Source organism: Microtus oregoni, unplaced genomic scaffold, assembly GCF_018167655.1.
Source record: "Microtus oregoni isolate MIOR12 unplaced genomic scaffold, Mior012 000001F_ref0000356, whole genome shotgun sequence".
NCBI classification, from domain to species: Eukaryota; Metazoa; Chordata; class Mammalia; order Rodentia; family Cricetidae; genus Microtus; species Microtus oregoni.
In genome coordinates, this window is record NW_024543060.1 from 25,618,563 (window position 1) to 25,639,292 (window position 20,730).

Sequence of the window (20,730 nt, forward strand, 5' to 3'; positions counted from 1 at the left end):
CAAATGAAACATTTCAGTGTTTTAATTAATTATTAGTGGATCAAATGGCTATGAGCAAAAGACCAAATTAAATTTGGTGTGGAAGCATCGCCAAATAATCCAATTGAAAAACCATTATTGTAATACATAAGCCTTTAACAATCGCTTTGATACTATGTCTACCATCATTTCTAGTAAGTAAGTAGTTTGTTCAGGAACAGATTTTATCACGAGTTTGAAGTTTCAAGCTGCATAAATTGAGAACGATTCTGTTTAGAGGTGCTCTAGTACATTAATTTCAGAGATTAGATATTTCAGTTGTAAACTGAAGTTTAAAAGAGAATGAAAAATAACTCACCATAAATATATCACTCTCCCCTCCTTGCCTGTCCTCTTCGTTCCTCCAATGTTGTGTGATATAATATTGCCATTATTCTTAAATTCAGTAGAGTTTTCTGGGAATATTTAATTTTTAGACTTTGGGTTCATAATTCTCTACTCTCAATGAAGTCACTTATAAATGGGTGATACATTTCATTACATATCCAGTTCAATATTGTAACTTGTATTTGGAAAAGTACTGTAGAATTAGGACATGAGAACACTTCTTTCTAAAGATTACAATTTACAAACTTAATTCTGATTAGAATTAATGAAGACATTTATGCATTTTTTAACAAATCTTAAAACTACTATATTTCATTTAAAAATAACTGCAGCTCTGTGTAGTAGTAGGAGCGGCGGCGGGGCTGCATCCCCAGCACCCCGGCTGCCTGCTCGGCTAGCTTATGCCCTGAAATAACAACACACAAACTGTATTCATTTAATCACTGCTTGGCCCTTTAGCTCTAGCCCTTACTGGCTAATTCTGATATCCCAATCAACCCATCTCTAATAATCTGTGAGAACCGGTCTTACTGGGAAGATTCTAGCCTAGTCCATCCTGGGTCGAGCTTCATGGCATGTGTCTGCCTGGGAGCTGGGCATGGCGTCTCTCTCAGGCGTCTCATCCTCTGTGAAAACAAAATAAGAAACTCCTTTCCAAAGTATCATATCCTTAGATCCAAAATCAAAATATCTATGTTGGATTAGTTCAGCAGTATTTATAAATAAATATCTTTTAGCACCTGTTGCTCCTTCCTCAGCATTCAAATAATTCAAAGAGAGCATAATAGCATACAGTATGAAGATTCTCTGTGTATTTTCCATCTTTGTGCAGCTTTGTTTTAACCTCTATTTCGTTTATTTTTACTTTTAACTTTTTGCTTTTTGAGACAGGTTCTCTGTATCTTTGACCTGAAGTAACTCTGTAGACCAGGCTGTCTTTGAACTCTCAGAGATCCACCTGTCTCTGCCTCCCAGGCATTGGGATTAAAGGCGTGTGCTACCACACCTTGAAGTCACAGAGGTCTATCTCCCTCTGTCTACCAAGTGTTGGGATTAAAGGTGTGTACCACACACAACAACTCTCTTCCTTTTTTTTTGTTACTTTAAGAACTTTAAATTTTAGTCTGCATATATTTTTAACACACTGTAAACCATTTAAAAATTTTCTTGGTTTTTGAATCTCTCTTTACTGTATATCTCTCTTTTTCTGACCACATGAGTCTTTAATTTACCAAGCAATATCAGTAGGATTAAAGGCGTGGCTTTGTCAGCTAGATACAGTCCATTCCTTAGCTTTCCAGCCTCAAGGCTGAGGTACTGGCTGTAGCCAGCAAGCGAGCTTTAGCAGCCTGTGCTTGCAAACCCCACAAACTGCCTGCGTAAAAGAGTCAGAGTTTGTCCTGGCAGGACAGCCCAGAAAGCCGGCATTTTTAAACAGTGCACCTTTTTTCCTGCTATGGCTGAAAACCGAAAAGCATGCTTTCAGCTTTTCGTCAACACCGTTTAAGTGTTTCGTGGCAGGACCTCTTAATGAGCTGCAGACTTTGCAGCTAAAGCTGAGTCGGGAAGCTCTCTTAGATGAGAGCGCATGCTTGCCTCTAACAAGCAGAGCAGACCCGAGAACATAGCGAGTCTAGTTGCCATCAAACAAATCGTAGCACTTTACTCCAAATGCTCTATTCAAAAGCTCTGTCTCCCGCAGGAGCCAGAGATCGCAATGGCGGCACAGCCCCAGGAAGTCGCGCTTTAAAATGACACAGTGTTTTTTCTGCTGCTGTTGCCAAATCAGGAAATCTCTCTACAGCATGCCACCAACAAACAGCAAAAATCTGTGTTAAGCTCTCGCTCCCTTATTTTTAAGTCTTCTCAGGTTTTTTAAGTGGGTTTAGCCCACCATGTCGGGCGCCAACTGAAGGCGTAAGTCATAAACAATGCCACACCAGTTTGGAATTATGATTAATAGGGTGGTATTTATTTAAAAGGGAAAAAACTTACAGATCACTGTCAGCCCTCTGTGCAACCAGGAAGTGAGTCTAGTCGCCAGTGGAACAGGAAGTGAAGATAGAGAGGAGAGGGAAGTGGCAGCTTTTTTAAAGGGAGAGAGACCATGCCCCAATGGGCTGGTATCTCAGCGGTGATAGGCTGGAGGAGTGGGAGGACCTCCCGTAACAGCTCTGGATTACTAGTTTCTAGAAAAAAACTATTCATTATAATACTTTGTTCCACATATAACACTTCATAGTGTTTTACAAATCATATATTATGCTATAGTTTCCTTAAATAAGATACGGATTTAAATTTTTGATATTCAGAATTAATATAATGGCATTAAATTGGAGTCATTTTAATTAACTTTGAGTGAAAAACTGGATAGTTACTTGTTGCTTTATAGATACATGTTAATATGGAATTGCTTTATTTTAGTGTTTTTGTCTCCATCACTAAAAATAGAGTATGGCTATTCTTGTTGTATGGTCTGTAAAACAACTCTTGCAGCAAAGAATTTTGCTAATAATGATGGATTTTGTTGACCATGAAAGCTGGCATTCGACTATGATGTTACTAAGCAACCATTTACAGTGAGAAAATATGGATGCTTGCACAAGGGTTGACTGCCCAATTTTCCATCATGCACAAAGGAGGTACATATGATATCCTATCCCTTTTTTAGGAACTAAAACCTCTCAGTGTTTGCTTGAGGAGGAAGTGTCATGTTTTCTGATAGTGAAGATACAAACAGACTGATTAGGAGGATCTCAGAAAGAGAGAGGATGATGCCTTTGTTAGGGCTTTTATTGCTGTGAAGAAACACCATGGCCATGACAACTGTTAAAAGGAAAACATTTAATGTTGGAGACTTACAATTTCTGAGTTCAGTCCATTATAATGATGGCAGGAAACATGGTAGATTGCAGGCAGTTATGAGGCTGGAGAAAGAGCTGAGAGTTCTTCATCTTGATCTGAAAGCAAATAGACGTGAACTGTGTTATTGGGTGTAACTTGAGCTTACAAAAGTGCAAAGCCCACCACCACAGTGACACACTTCTTCTAACAAGGCCATGACTACTCCAACAAAGTCACTTCTCCTAATAGTGCCACTCTTAATGGATCTATAGGGGCCATTTTTATTCAGACCATCACATTAAACTCCTTACCCCCATAGGCCTGTAGCCATATTGAATGAATAACAGTATTCTGTTTAACTTGAAAACTTTCCATCCAGATTCTGTCACAGTCTCAACACTGTTTAAATGTCCTAAGTTCAAAGTCTCTTCTGAGACTTATGCCAATCTTTTAACTGCAACCCCCTGAAAAAAATCAAAATAAAAAGGAAGATCACATACTTCCAGCATACAGTGGCACAGGATATACATTACCATTTAAAGGGAAGAAAGAGACCATACTGAGGAAAGAGTGGACAGGACCAAAAACCATCTGGGCAAGCTCCAAACTCTGTATATATATGTCTGATGTTGAGATGCTCTTCAGATATTCAACTTCCTTCAGTTTTATTGACTATAACACACTTCTTTCTCTTTGACTGTTTCCATTCTGATGTGGGAGTCCCCTTTGTTTGCTGTGATTACCATTAATGTTTAAAGAAACTACCTTGGCCTGTTGATAGTACAGAACTTAGGTAGGCAGGGAGACCTGGACTGAACACAGGGAGAATGAAGGTCAGATTCAGGGAGATGCTATGGAGCTGAATCTTTGCCGGTAAACCATCACCACATGGCGATATACAGATTTATTAATTAAATTATTGATTGTTTATAGATTAAATTAAGATATAAGAGTTAGCCAATAAGAAGCTAGAGCTAATGGACCAAACAGTGATTTAATTAATACAGTTTCTATGTGGTTATATCGAGTCTAAGGTAGCCAGGCCGCCAGGAACCAAACAAGCAGCTCCCTACAACACAATTTCCTGTTAGAAGATTTCTATGATAAGTATTCCTGGACCCTGGCATCCCCAATGTCTGGGAATCTTCAAGGTAAAACGTTTACTTTTCAGCTTCATTCAATGGTCATTATAGGCCTCCACGTAGGAACACCCCTGATACATGTCTGGACTCAACAGCTTTCCTTAGTCACAGAAAGAGATTCCATTATCTCTTTCTTGTACACTTAACACTGAATCCAGAAATATGTAGATCAAACTGCCAATTTCTGTATTGTGAAACTGGAAATGGACCTCTCTCACCAAGTACATTTTCCCTGGTTTCTTCATTTCATTTGTTTTCATCCTTGTCTAAGTTTGGCATCCTGGAACTGACTCTCTAGACCACACTGGCCTCAAACGCAGAGATCTACTTGACCCTGCCTTCCAAATGCATGATGAATCCACAAGGCACCATGCCCAGCCCTAGGCTTTCTTTAATTCCTTTTCATACATTGAAAGCTCAACAGGTGAAGTCTTACCCTTAGTCAACACTGACTTTATTTCACTTAGGATGATTTTTTTCATTAAACTTTTTTCCTAGTGCTTCTTCTCTCCTCAAACTATATATTTTGTACTTTTTCCTGTTTATCTGGCTACTTTTCATGGTCGATATGCATAAGTGACTACTGATAACCATATGACATTGTCAACATTAGACAGTTTTAGAATCTTTTTTGCTTAGCCATGGTGGTGGTGGTGCACACCTTTAATTCCAGCACTTAGGGAGGCAGAGGAGGGAGCATCTCTGTGAGTTTGTGGCCAGCCTTGTCTACAAGAGCTCCAGAACAGGCTTCTAAGCTATAACATGAAGCAAAAACACAAACAAAAACAAAACCAAATAAATGATAAAATCTCTTTTGCCCAAGCTGCTAATATATAATTCTTCAAACCTTAGGCAGAGTTTTTGCACAAGGGAAGAAAGCAGTCATTTTTCTCCAATATATTACAAGAATGGTATCTAGGCTGCATAGTAATATTCTTTTCCTCGGAAACATGTTCAGTCAGCCCCCTCAGTTCTACTCACCCTCAATACCAGTACTGTTTATGCTCCTACTAGAATGACTCATTAATTGCTTTCCTAGTAAAAAGATGAAGTGTTCCATAATCGTCCAAACAAAAACATAATCTGACCTATCATAGAAATACAGAAGATTTTGGTAACCACTTCCTTTTTAATATTGCTGTTTTTAACTCTGGAGTTTTAAAGTGCTACTTTACATGTCTATGACTTTATGCTCAGACTATGCACTATAAAAATAACCTGAGCCATATAGGATTTTTAACTGCAGGTTAAAGTTGACATAACACACACACACACACACACGCACGCACGCACGCACACACACACACACACACACACACACACATCATATAGCTAATTAGAAAACCTACTAGTTTTCTAGTAATATATTAAGTATAATTTCATTCAAAGCCTCTACAGGACTGCTGCCAATTTTAGTTGAAAAGAAACACATTGTGAAACATATAATTACTTATTTTAACATATTTATATACACACTGTTTACTGAGTAGAGACTATATAAAATAATAAAGTTCCAAACAAACAATTGTGCCAAAGTTCTATGATAATGTTAATTATTATTAAGTATTCAAATTATTTTTACAAATAAAATTGTTTGCTATATCAAAAAAGAAAAATGAGCCGGGCGGTGGTGGCGCACGCCTTTAATCCCAGCACTCGGGAGGCAGAGGCAGGCGGATCTCTGTGAGTTTGAGGCCAGCCTGGTCTACAAGAGCTAGTTCCAGGACAGGAACCAAAAGCTACGGAGAAACCCTGTCTCGAAAAATTAAAAAAAAAAAAAAGAAACAAAAAAGAAAAATGACAAACAAGTTTAGGAGCTATATTGTTCTACATTCTATTTCAATATATCATAGTTTCCCACTTGTTTTTTGTGTATCTTGTCAAGTATTTTCAAAGAGAAATTTAATATCCAACTTTTCCTTGTCTCTGTCTATATTAATAATGTAGAGGAAACAGAAGGTCAGCGAATGGCTAGATAAAATGTCCTACAAAATAAAGATTTTAGAGATTGTTAAAAATTCAAATAAACAGAGTGATATATTACATGCAAATTAAGTTGTATATTAGGAACTTAGCAGCTTTAATGTAATATATTACTTAAATTATGTCTGGGCAGTTTATGCAAAGTGTTGTCAAATTCAAATCAATATTTCTCAAAAATTAAATATATAAAATAAATCATACATGCAAGTACACAATATAATTTTTCAACAAATAAATGCTCTCAATGGTGAATATTTTAATTACTTTGAAATATTCATACTGCTATACACTATTTTCATTGTAAATTAATTAAAATGTTTGAAAAAACTTGTAAATAGTAATAAATTCTCATGATAAAATACCCAAGCACATATAATGGTAAAAATTAACTGGTTTCAAACCATGCTGTTCACTTTTTTATATGATTTTATTAAAATCATAATGCAAAGATATATTTGTCAAAATCACCTGAGTTTCTTGAAAGCCAATACAGATCATCTCATAAAATATTGAATAAAATATAATTAAACTAAAAAACTGATTTCCTAATAAAAGAGCCAACATAGAATGCTTAGAATGTTTTTTTATGTTGCTGTAAAACAAGTCAGCAATAATTGATAGCTGTACAATAATGCTCCTGTTATCACCTTATAAGTCATGGGTTAAAGCACAGGGTAACTAAATCCTCTGCATAACCTCCCTTCACGGTGATGTGAATCAGAAAGCCAAAGATATATTATTAACTCTGAAAATGGATCTGTTTTCCACACTTACTAGATTTTTAGAAGATTCCAGTTCATGAGTTATAAAGGAACATTTTTTTACTCAAGATCCATTGCAACTCTAGCAGATTTCCTCAGATTTCCTACATATGAATTTTATAATTTCGCAGTTCCAGTCTTCAAATCTTATAGGAACAGATCATAAGAGTGACTAATTTGGTCTTAAATAATACAACCTAATCAAGCTGCAGAAATTTTAATCATATTCCACAAGTCATGCACAATCAGGTTGTACATTGTAGGAAAGGAATCTTACAAAGCACCTTTGCATTCTCTTCTGTTTAGTAACCAGTTATATAGGCTAATGATAATACATAGAGATTATTACTCAACTCTAGGGGAGTATAATATACAAAAATTTAGAATGTGTTTTCTCAAATTATTGTAAAACTTGATGATCTTTGAAATAAATTTAACAGAATATTTTAATAGACTTTTTATGTATTTTATATTTCTTTTAGCAAATAAATATCAAGCTATTATCTGAAAAAAACTTGAATTTGCTACACCAAATCAGAAACTACACACAAACACACATTTTATATAAGTTATTATCACTTAAAAACTGATGCAAGCTGGAAATTGTAGTTATATAAAGGTAAAATATAAAGCTAGCCGGGTGGCAGGAAGTGGCCCGCCACTCCTCATTACTAGAAGGGCAAGCAATCCAGGTTATGAATCTCTAAACCTAAACTAGAATAATAGTCATGACTCACTTAAAAATTAAATCTGTCTTTGGAGTTGGACAATGGCTCTGCCTCTGTTAAAACAAAAATTCAGAGTTTCTGTCTCATGCCAGAAGCCATGGTATTGCACTGAAAAAGAAAGAATTTAGAAAAAGAATTACTTTTCTTCATACCTATTTTTGTCTCTATTGTACCTTTCATTGAATACAGTCTGTATAAATAACATTTAAGTTTTCCACAATGAACAATAAATTTTTCTACAGTAATCTTTGAAGTTTCCAGGAAGAAGATTGGGTCCCACAACAACAACAACAACAACAACAACTCCACCTAATTACAATGATGTCATGATCCTGATAACGTTAATATAAGACCTGTTTTGGGTACCAGCTTCTCAAGATGGTTCCAACTTGGTTTGCTGAAATAGTGACTTTTTTACAATGCTCTGGTCATCTTAAGTTTTATTGAATATGTTCCTATTTTCCTCTATAATATTTTTATACCTAGGCAAAGTTATTTTGTCATATCCTATGCATACACGTTTCTACCTCTACTTAGGTTCAATATGCATTTCTACCTCTGATCAAGATATTTATATATTGTTTACATTTTTAGGTTATTGTCCTCATTTGTTGCACAATTGTTTAAAGATTGTTTAATATTCTAATATGAAGTCTTAGTCTTTAAGTTATATAGGTATTAAGAATTATAGGTCAACAGTCATCCATGTTTGTCATACTTATAATTAGACTAATCAGGTTCTTTAGATATGTAGAGATTGTATTCTACATAGATAAGTAATCTGCAACCATTTCAAAGAGCTGTCGAAATGGCATCTGAATAACTTAGAGTTCTCTTGGCAGGAGACACAATTGCTTCTGACAGCACCAATCTATTCCTGAGAGAATGTTGAGCACTGAAGATACTCCACTGGGAGCTTGTTTTCTTCTTGACAAAACTGGCCTTTGGGCAATAAACTGCCCATGCATCAACCAATGACACAATACATGATGTCCAGACAGGACAAGCAGGATACAAGAAAAAAGACTGTCAAATCTTGCCAAGACAAGGAAAGACAGTTTTGAAAAATTTACTGCCTCTGAAAATGGTCTGTCAGTTACTCTAGGCTTTTGCCAAAGTTGGTTGCTCCAATGTTGCAAATTAGACTTTGGGTGCTTGCCCAGGTAGCCAGTTGTCTCTGTCATTTGTTGTACATTTTAGAAGTTGCTTGATTGCACTTCTTGCTTACTCTAGTTATAGTATTTCCCTTCTCAGGTCTTCTATGGGGTTGAAAACTAGGGAGTTGTAGTTACTTTTCTCTCATGTCTTGGCCAAGTTATTTATAATACAGGCAAACTCCTTATGCGAGAATAATTATTGAAGCATCCATCGCATGTTTTTTTTTGCTTGATATTGATTATTCTGGTTGTAATTCTAATTTATATACTAGATATTTTCTTTTATTGTATATAATTTTGTATTAGGATTAGAACTCTCTTATTTAAACAAAAGGGGGAGGTGCTGTTGGAATTCCTACAGCCAGTAGTCTTTATGTTATCCACCCACTTTGGCATGGCCTCTTATACTATAAATGCTGATGTAAAGTATGCATTCCCTCTCTCTTCTGGCTGTGGTATTCAGTTGCTGTTCCCTGTTGTTTTTTTTTTTTTCTGTTTTGTCACTTTTATTTTGAGGTTTTTATGAGAAGTTGTTACACTACCAGACAGGCATCAGCTTTATTCCTGAACTTTCATCTACTGTGAATAAATTAATAGATTTATTAATTTTTTATTATTATTTTTGTTTATTTTTTTAATTGTTGAAAAAAATTTCCGCCTCCTCCCCATTTCCCATTTCCCTTCCCCTCCTCCCACACATCGCCCTTCCCCCCACTCCCCTCCACCCTTCGCCTCCTCCCCACTCCATTCCTCCTCCCTCTGGAGAATGAAGAGCAGTCCAGATTCCCTGCCCTGCGGGAAGTTCAAGGTCCTCCCACTTCTATCCAGGTCCAGGAGGGTGAGCATCCAAACAGGCTAGGCTCCCACAAAGCCAGTTCATGTATTTGGATTGAAACCTAGTGCCATTGTCCTTGGCTTCTCATCAGCCTTCATTGTCCGCCATGTTCAGGAAGTCCGGTTTTATCCCATACTTATTCAGTACCAGTCCCCCTGTTCCCTGTTTGAGCAGAGGACTGAGATCTGTAAGTCCACTCCTAAATAAATAACCCTTTATTATACTCAATTCTGAGCTAGTGTGGGTTTCTTTTTAGCATCCATCTTCATCCTTTTATCTTCATGTGTCTGTCTTGAATTCAAATTATAATAATAATTATACTGTTCTACTTGGATTCTTTGAACACCTATGATTATTATTTATTATCATATATGTGTTTACTACTCTAAAGTGACAAGCTAAAATTACAGAACATTATTCAATGGAGCACTAACAGCTTTCCCACAAGATGGATGGTGATGCCTCTCTTAAATTTTCATGATTTTTATAATTTCTTGTTTGTGTATTTCATGAACACATCAAATGTAACAGTTGGACACCTGGGAAATAATGTGGTACTAAATAAGACTATTAAACATGGACAGGAAAGATGACTGAGTTTAAAGAGCATTGACTGCTCTTCCAGAAGTCCTGGATTCAAATCCCAGCAACCACATGATGTCTCACAACCATCTGTAGTGAGGTATGATGCCCTCTTTTGGTATGCAGACAGAAGAGTGTAACACAACAAATAAATAATTCATTTAAAGAAAAAAGAACAGTAAGCATAGATAAACAATGAAAAGAATCATTAAATTTGTGGTTAGTGAATTACAATTGTTACAAAAAATAACGAATAGATAATTAAAACTAAAGTGGTTTTTGCTACAGAGATAAAAATAAATACTTTTGTACTTATAAACCAAAATCTTCATGAAATTTTGACTTCAAATAATGTAGCTTCAAGCAGTGGGATCAGGCCCTGTCCCTGGTACTTGAGCTGGCTTTTAGAAACCTATTCCCCATGTTGGGTTGCCTTGCCCTGTCTTAATGCAGGGGGGAGAAGCTTGGTCCTACTCACCTTTGTTGAAGCCCATGGGAGGCTTGCCCGTTTTTGAAATGAGATGGAGGAAGAGTGGAAATGGTCATAGAAGGGAAAAGGAGGGGCATTGAGAGAGAGGAAAGGAACAGAAGAGAGTAAGGAGGGGAAACTGTCATCAGTATGTAAAATAAATAAACAATTTGATTTATAAATTTTTAAAATGTAATATAAAACATGAAAATCTTAAAGAAATCATTATTCAGATACGCTTTTAATAAAATGGTATCTTCTCTTAAGGTTAAAAGGTGAGAAATTAATGAAACGACTACTCCTAATTTCTATTGGAATCCCATGGCATTTTTATTGTGTTCAAAAATATAAAATATTGTGGGGTACCTAATCTCAGTTGTCAGCATGAAACATCTAGGAAAAAGGAAACTCAGGTGAAAAATTGTCCAGATCACGTTAACCTAATGTTTCGTCTGTGAGGCATTTTGGTTAATTGCTAACTAATATTGGATATCTGAGCCTGCTGTGGGTTGTAACATCACTAGGCTTGTGGACCTTGGCGCCACGAGAAAAAGAGCTGAAAAGAGCAGGGAGCAAGCTAGTAAGCAGTTTTCTGATGTTTCTATTTCAACATACCACTCTCGGTTCTTGCCTTGATTTCCCTGATGATGGGCTATAACAAGTAAGCTATAATAAACCTTTTCCTTCCCCAGTTGCTTTTGGGAAGTATTTTATTGTGATAACAAAAAAATCAATCTAGAAAAGGTTATAACTTTAGAGTCTAAAGCTAAGAATCCTTTGCAAGCTCATTAGCATAAGGTTCCTGTTATAGCTGACTCAATTTTGATGAATTCCTTAAATTGAACCAACAAGAGCAGATTTTATTGCTTAGAAAGAGTAGTGTTACACACATGTGTGTGGGATGCATTTTCGTGTCCTTGCTATTTAGCAAGACTTTGATGAGTCTTAGTGCAGCTGTCAAAGCAAGTGCAATGATGAATAGCTTCTCGACACTGAGGAGGAAGCATCAGGGTCTTTGGGTAATCAGGTAGGCTGGAGATAAATCAGCATTTTCAGAAAACTCTCAGAAACAATGACTTTTATCTGAAGATATTGTTCTATAATGTTAGCAGTTCTGGAACATTCAAGGCATAGATTTGAAAATTTCACAGCAAAATCTGCTTTAGTTATCATACTGATCTATTACAAGTCACCAATTGGTCATTTAAAGAGAGAAATCATATCTTTGGCTTACATTTCAGAACAACTTTTATTTGAATTGTCTATGCCTTTAAAAATCATGATTCCATAGGGAAGAATTATATTCATTCCTAACAGGGTTCTGTGAGGTTAATTTTAAACCTATGAAAAAAGAATTACATGTTACAAAAATGACTCCAAAATAAAATGTACTGTTCTGGTAGTTACTGTCATTGAAGCAGAAAAGTTTAAAAAATGGAATTAAACGACTTCATTGAAATCAATCTTCTTTTTCAAAAATTTACAGAATAATTTGACTTGTAAATATTTATTCTTTTCACCATTTGATTTGGAGATACAGCTAACTGGAGGCAGTTTATATTTCTAAAATCTTTCAGAAGTGATTAAAGAATTGAAGTTCTTTTTAGATTTTATAAGTTACTTGAAATATCAAGAAAGTGCTTACTTCTATCCAAAAATATTCTCCTAACTTTTTTGCTACCTGTGAATAATTTTAGATGCTTCTTATATTTCTGAAAATTTTAATCTCAGTTTTTGAATTTTCAAAATATGAATGAAATTATAATAACAATCAGAAGAAATTACATTATGTGACATAACTTTACCTTATTCATACATTTTATAGCATCAATTATAATGATCTGATGATCATAATACTGAATTATTTTATATTAAAGTATTGTTATTTTTAATATATTTATATAAATGTCTGAACCTAGACACATAGAAAGCATAAATCAATGGTATTTTATTAAAATTCATTAGCAGATACTGATAACAATGTTCATGGTTATAAGTAGTAGTTATTTTTGTTCTAATGAGAAAACGTCATGCCCAAAGACAACTTAAGTGAGGGAGGGTTTATTCTCTTTATGGTTTCAGAGATTTTGAGCCCTTTATGTTGAGGACCAGCAAGGCAGCAGTTGGTAGGCATGGCAGCAAAATCAGAAGTCTGGGAGCATATCCTGAACCTCTATCAGTGACACACTTCCTCCCGCAATGTTGTATCACATTTCAAACCTGTCACCAAGTTGAGACTAAGTGTTCAGACATCTGAGAATTTTTTTTTTTGGTATTCATTCAAACTACCACATTATAATTAAATAATAAATATTTTTAAAAATTTATTTGGGAAATATTTTATTATTTTATATAATTTACAAATAATAAATGCTTTTATCTATTAAATATGTGAAAATGTGTTTAACTTCATTTTTTATTAGGGAACTGGGAGTAAAAACGAAACAAACATGTGCCATTATTGTTTCATTTTGTTTAATTGACAAGCTTTGTCTGTGTAGTCATGGGTATCCTGGAACTCACCAATCTAGCTTCAGGCTATTCAGAGATCATTCTCCCTCTGCCGCATGAGTGCTGGAATTAAAGGCAAATGTCACCATGCCCGAATGTCATATGTCATTTTAAACATGCAGAATGGTCAGTAAAAAATGAGTTTTCTTTGTTGGTATTAGTTCTTTGAAAGTTAGCCACATCTAAATAAACCATCCATGGTCTTAGCAAAGAAACATTGGAAGAAAGAATCTATGTCAACTTACACTCTCAGGGACCAATCCAACAATGAGTGAATTCAGAATAGGAACTCAGGCCAGGTTTTACAATTTTGGGCTGTTTAAAAGTTTAGTCTTTTTAACATATTCAGTTTGTTATGCCCAAATCCCCGAAGTCCCCGCCAAAGCCAACAAGAAGTCCCATATGTAAAAGCAAAGAGACTTTATTTTATGCAAGTTTGCGAACTGGAACTCTCTGCATGTCTAATGTATTAAAATAAATGGAGAGCCCCCAAGCTCAGTTAGAATAGGGTTTTATAGTAGTAAAGGTGAGGGTGAGGTTGTTTTTGAGGTTTAGGACTCCTGATTGGCTGACATTTGTCTAGGGGTGTCCTGGCGAGTGTGTACTGGCAGGATGTTTTATCTAGAGTGGTTGGAACGTTAGGCATTTTCTTTGGATGGTCTGTTTTTCGTTGGTGCTCAGGTAATCTCAGTTTGTGGTTTTTCCTAAAACAGGCACTACTCCAGGGTAAACTATTGAGACCCAGGCTTCTTGTTAAATTTATCATTCCCTGTGGAGGGATACTTTGCTCAGTTTAATTACAGGGGAGAAGATCTTGGTCCTGCCTCAAGTGCTGTGGCAGATTTGTTGACTCACCATGGGAGGCCTCATCCTCTTTGAGGAGTGCCCAAGAACATGGGCAGACTGGGAGGATAGCAGAGAGAGGGAACTGGGATTGGTATGTAAAATAAGAAGGCCTTTACAGGGAAAATAAAAGGTAAAAAAGTTTCTAACCTACCATTTGTCTTATAATTTATTTATCATCTCTCTAAAACTCCAAAGTCTCTACAAAACACAAATTCTCTTTAAAATTTAAAGTGTCTCAACTGTAGATTTCTGTATTCACTGTTAGGATTCCCTCAAATGGATCGAGTCATACAACTGCATTGTATATGAAGCAATTAGGTGAGTCTCTGCAGATTCACTGGTTGTTGGATCAATCACTATGAGCCCCTATCAGCCCAGCTTAGTTGATTCTAGGAGTTTCCTTTTGTTATCCTTGACTTCTCTGGATCTAACAATCCGTTCTCCACGCTTTCTGCAGGATTTCCTGAGCTCTGCCTATTATTTGACTGTGGATCTGTATCTGTTTCCATCAATTGCTGGATGACGCCTCTCACGACATCAGGGGTAGGCAACAATATATGAGTTTAGCAGAATATCACTAGGCATCATCATATTGACCTTTTCATCCTCCAGTATTGTTTGGTTCTACATTAGGTCTCTGGGTCACCCTGGATCCTGGTGCTCCAGTGCCAGAGGTGAACTCATTCTCCTGGCATGGATTTGAAGATAAGAGCAGGCATTGGTTGCCATTACTTCATTTTTTAGGCCACCCTTATCCCAACACATTCCATAGGTAAGACAGACTGTTGGTAGCAGAAAGAGTCATCAGTAGTTTCACACATGAAAGGGTATCCAGCTATTTAAAGATTAACTATTAATTTGACATCCATGTGATCTTTCTCAGAGAATAGTCATCATGTGTGTAGAGATAAAAGTATTGCAGTAATTAATTAAACTATGATTGATGAAGACTGAATTACTAGAGATGAAATAGTCACCACAGTTTTCCACAAAACGATGATACACTACTAAGATGAAATTCTTATTCCTAAAAAATAGGGGGGTTCCCCCCCGCCCGGAGGGCTCACGGAGCAGCAGCAAGCTCTGGCGGGTCTCCAGCGGAGTGGCGGCAGAGTTCCCATCAGCGGGAAGCCACCGGCAGAATTCCCAATGCACGGTGGTTGTGAGCAGACCCATGGACACAGAAAAGTAGTCCTAAAAGCAGCTGCTAGCCTCGAAGAGAAGGTTGTCGGTCCCCGGGGCGGGCTGGCGGAGCCACCATGCAATAAGCTGCTACAGTTTCCCACCAGCGGAGGGCACGCGGGGCAGGTGGTGGCAGCAGGTAACAGACACATAGACACGAAAGATAGGCATAAAGGTAAAATATTTATTACAGGAAAGAGGGAGGGAGAGAGAGAGAGAGAGAGAGAGAGAAGAGAGAGAGAGAGAGAGAGAGAGAGAGAGAGAGAGAGAGAAAAGAGAGGAGGCAAAGCCGTGTGTACACCTGGAGAGAAAACAGGGAGAGAGAGTGATGATAAGCGGAAGTCAGAGGTAAAAAAGGAGTGGGCATGGCTAGGGCAGGGACTGAAAGAATAACAGAAATGTATCTCTGAAACTCAAAAAATTTAACAGCATTCCTGACTATCTAATATACAACATAATATTAAACCTCTTAAGTATCCTATAAGCCAAAATATAAAATACAAAGAAATGGGATTTAAAGAAGTTGTCTGTAATTCTGTGAAATATTTTGGAAGTCACAAATAAGTGCTTCATTGATTTAAACAAAATGGACCATCAAAACTCTGTGGTTTCTTATCTGAAAGACCATCACAAGGACTAAAATTGAATGGGAGAATAAGTATACACTTGGACCCTTGGTGTGGAACGATAACATTCTGAGGTCCATTTAATGGCTTCTTCTAATTAGTCAGAATTTGGGGCTCAGTTTAAGCCATCGAAAATTATGTCACTAATATATTAATTATAAATAAAAGGGCTACCAGTTAAAAACATATTAAGCAGTCAAAGAAATTAAATCATGAAACAAGGTATGTTGTAGAGAATGCTTAAGATTGTAATGTGTCAGATATATCCCAATTGAATAAAACATAAAACTCAACATTTTAGCTCCCTTAATGTGTATTATTTTGTATAAATAAGTGTATTATAAATGCACACTTGTAATAATAGCCCAGCTATGAAAATCATCATTCCTACACTGATTTTTTTCCTCATGCAATCATATTCATCATGATCCCATTTGACTGACTCCCTTATTTGCATTTTTGTTTACGTGAAAGTGAAGTCAATAGAGTTTGTTTTTTTGTTTCAGTGTTTAAGAGATTTGAAAATTTCGGTATGGGATGTTCTGAGTTCTTTGTAAAAGTAATGGGAGTACATTGACTGCTTATTCCACCTATTCCTCTTGTTTTATGATTATGTATGATGCTGATAAATCTGTGATGACTGAAGCAACTAAGTGTAACTGAACAGCCAAAGGAAATAGATTTTATCATATCCCTCAGGAAAAAAAAAAAAACCTCTGTCAATTTAAATAGAAAATTTATTCTTATTGGAAATTTGCATTTTATCTTTGTAATATGTTCTACTATTCATTTTAAATTCATGATATTTGAAGAAAATTCACTTCTTATTTCAAATCTCATATTGAATTGATAAATGTCAAGATGATGGTAAAATCAGTATTTTTATCTCTCTAAAATGATATCTGATACAATAACTTTAATACTACGTTTTGTATATACTTATTTTAAAGTCTCTTCAGCTTATTTCTAGGTATATAAAATTGTTCATCTAAAAGGACATTTATGGTGTAGAACAAGGTCTTTGTAGATACAAACTCCTGTGTCTTGCTCTTGGTGGCTCTTTTCCATTGTTACATTGGAACTATCCTTAGGTACCAGTGAGAGTATCACACAATAGATTTCCAATTTAAATCTGACAGCAATGACAGCAGCCTGCAAGCTGAATATCAGGCAACATGTTCTGCAAAGCCAGTAGTTACAATGTCAAAAACCATCATTGGGTTAGACATAAAGCCTAAAATAGTTGCTAAGTGTATCATGTATTTTGCAAAGTTTTAGTGCCTTTTAGTGCTGGAGTTCATGATACACTAGTAGGGTATAGATTTTCATGTTCATCACATAAATAAGGCTTTTATTCATTTAACTGTTTCATCTAATATTTTTAAATTATATGTAAATATAATAGCATTCTTATAAGAGATACTGTAAGAAAGAGGATATGTATCAAATAAGGATTATAACAAAGTATGTATTATATATTGTAGGAATATATGCTGATAATTGTCATAATATAATTGGGTTAGTTATTGGAGCTTTGCTAATAAATAGGAATCCTCACTCTTTTTATGACAGATCTGCCACATAAAAAATAAGTATTCAAGTAATAACCTTGATTAATATTTTTATAAAGAAAATTATGACACTCTGTATTAATTGAAGAAGCATGAAGACTGATAGTGAGTTTGGACTTTAATAAAAACAATTCAATGGTATTAAATATAATATTTTATAATTTTAATGAGCATGTTATGTTCTCTAATGGGGGCTGGAGAGATGGCTCAGCGGTTAAGAGCATTGCCTGCTCTTCCAAAGGTCCTGAGTTCAATTCCCAGCAACCACATGGTGGCTCACAACCATCTGTAATGAGATCTGGTGCCCTCTTCTGGCCTGCAGGGATACACACAGATATAACATTGTATACATAATAAATAAATAAATAAATATTAAAAAAACATATTTAAGTGTCAGAAAGTGAGTGTATTTGGGGCATAGGATTGTAAAGAAGATTGTGGTACACTTAACTGGATTTAGAACCACCTGGTAAGCAAATCTTTGTAAGAATGTTTCCACAGCAACTAGGCTAATAAAAGAAGATCCACCATGATGTGGACATCACAGTCCCTTGGGCTGGATCCTCAGAGTAAGAAAAGAGGAAAACATGTGAGAAGTCACTGGTGGCTTAGTTTCTCACACCTTGATGGACTACTCACACAAACCATAAAATGAAAGAAACTTTTGCTTCATAAAATCATGTGTTTGGTCACAAAGAGTAATAGCTAACAGGAGGCTATTAAGTTTGAGTGATACCCTCAGTAAACTGCTTTCTAATGTGACTGGTTTCCTTTGAAAGAAAAGCATTTATGAAGATGCTATCCCCAAGCCAATGAGTGAAACCCAGAACATTATGTATGGTCTTAGATATGCTATAATACCCTTTAAAAGGATTTGTTTTCAGAAACTTAATCTTTCTCTCTCTTTTTTTTTTTTTTTTTTTTTAAGAATCCAATCCTCAAAGCTGGGCGGTGGTGATGCACGCCTTTAATCCCAGCACTCGGGAGGCAGAGGCAGGCAAATCTCTGGGAGTTCGAGGCCACTCTGGTCTATAAGAGCTAGTTCCGGGACAGGCACCAAAGCTACAGAAAAACCTTGTCTCAAAAAAAAAAAAAAATCCCACCTTCAGATATTTTGTTATAGCCTCTCTAACAGGTCTAAGCCATGTGTAAAGACTGATAAAAGATCATGCTCAGCACAATTATTTAAAGAAGTAGAATTTTAATTCAAAACATAGTTCACTTAAAAATCCAACTTCCTGTTTGCAGAAAACATGCATGAAAATGAAAATAAATTAATAGAATTTTATATCTAATCTGGAATATTATTATTAGCTGAGCTAGCAATATTAAGAAAAATTTTTGATGAATTATTCCAATGATTTCAATCAAAGGAGAATGCCAAAACGGAATCAGAATGGGCTACTTTTTTTCCTCACAACACTACTGGGCTCTCACATAGCTCCCTTTGTTGACTTAATTGTAGTTCCGATACAATCCATACTTAATGAAAGCAAATGTATATTTCCTTAACTCTCTCTCTCTCTCTCTCTCTCTCTCTCTCTCTCCCTCCCTCCCTCTCTCTCTCTCTCTCCTCATCATTTCCTTCCATTGGAAAAACTGAGGAGTTGACAACCACATGAACATTCCTCTCTGTTCAAAAAATACATTTACTCCTAATATCCTTTTCCTCTGGAAAGAGTTGTGTTTAGAAATTTAAAACCTTTAGAGGGGAATGGAATGCTCACCAACCACTAAACCTCTGATAATCAATAAAGAACTTCGTTGGGAATAAAAGTATCACAGAGGAAACAAAACTAACTGAACAAGAGTCTGTTACATAAAGCACATATGTAACCCCCTCATTACTGTCTCAAATGTGAATTCACACTATGGCTTACCAATCATGCATATTTATAAAGCAAAAGAAGCCAACATAAACACGTATCATTCAGTAATTTGACTAGAACATTTTTCTCAATATGTGAAAATTTTAAGATGTGTTAACTAGAATATCCTCATCAAAAATATCAGCATTGCAGTGAGTGTTCAGTTGTAATGTATAGAAAATGAAAGCAATGTGGGCACACATATCTAGTGAAGATGTTAAGATTTGTACTTCATACAAGTAGCATTTTTACAATCACCATGAAATAATGAATTACTCATTTTGTCTTGATCTTCCAGTTTCTTCACTAAGAAATATCCTTTTGGCATATAAATAAAATTACATCAAAACATTAGACATTTGGACAAATGCAACCAGTGGATGACTTTTTCTTTATAATCGTTTTGGCTTCATGAAAAAAATTTGCTCGTGTGTGTATTTGTGTGTGTGTGTGTTTGTGTGTGTGTGTAGGTATGCATGTATTTATATATGTATATCAGTATACATTAGTATAAGGTACAATTTTTTTTTACTTAAATGAAAACTCAAATGGTTTTGCTAGGCTGAGAAAGTTGTTGAGTTTTTGTAGTTCATTTTTTTTGCAGAATTTTTATTATGAGAATGTATTTAAATCACTGTGATATTTTTATTTAAAGATCAGATAGACAACTTTTGTAACTGAGGGAGGTTCTGAATATTGAACTAGCCCCATTTTCTTTTTGTTCACAGATGTCCTCAAATGTCTGGTTTCAGTCAAAATCTGTGTTTTCTCTTAATTCTATAGATCTTGTAAGCAAAAGCAAAGATCATTAACTCACATTTAAACTCAGAGGTCTGTGCAGTCTCTAATAGTACTCTCTTCACTTGTTTCATTGTGGTAGTTTTATCCAAATTCTGTAGCATTTAAGGGCTTATAAACAGCTTTTACTAAGGTTCATAAGTGTTTAACATTTTAAAGATATGCTTTGCTTGACTATAATGACATGTTTTAATAATGTATTCTAGAACTTCCATGGTTATGCAGTTTGTGTGATCATGCTTGGCAATTGTTAAGATTTTAACAAATTCAAATATGCCCTTGAATAAAATATCCATGAAACAAACATTTTTTTTATAATTAAATTCTTTCAATCATGAAAACTACTTATTTTTATGCTCAGTTTTTGTGACTAGGCACAGTTATACTAGTCAGAAAGATCAAATTAAAAAGGCAATAATAAATTAAGGAACCAGGTGTTAAACTTCTCAGAATAAGAATAA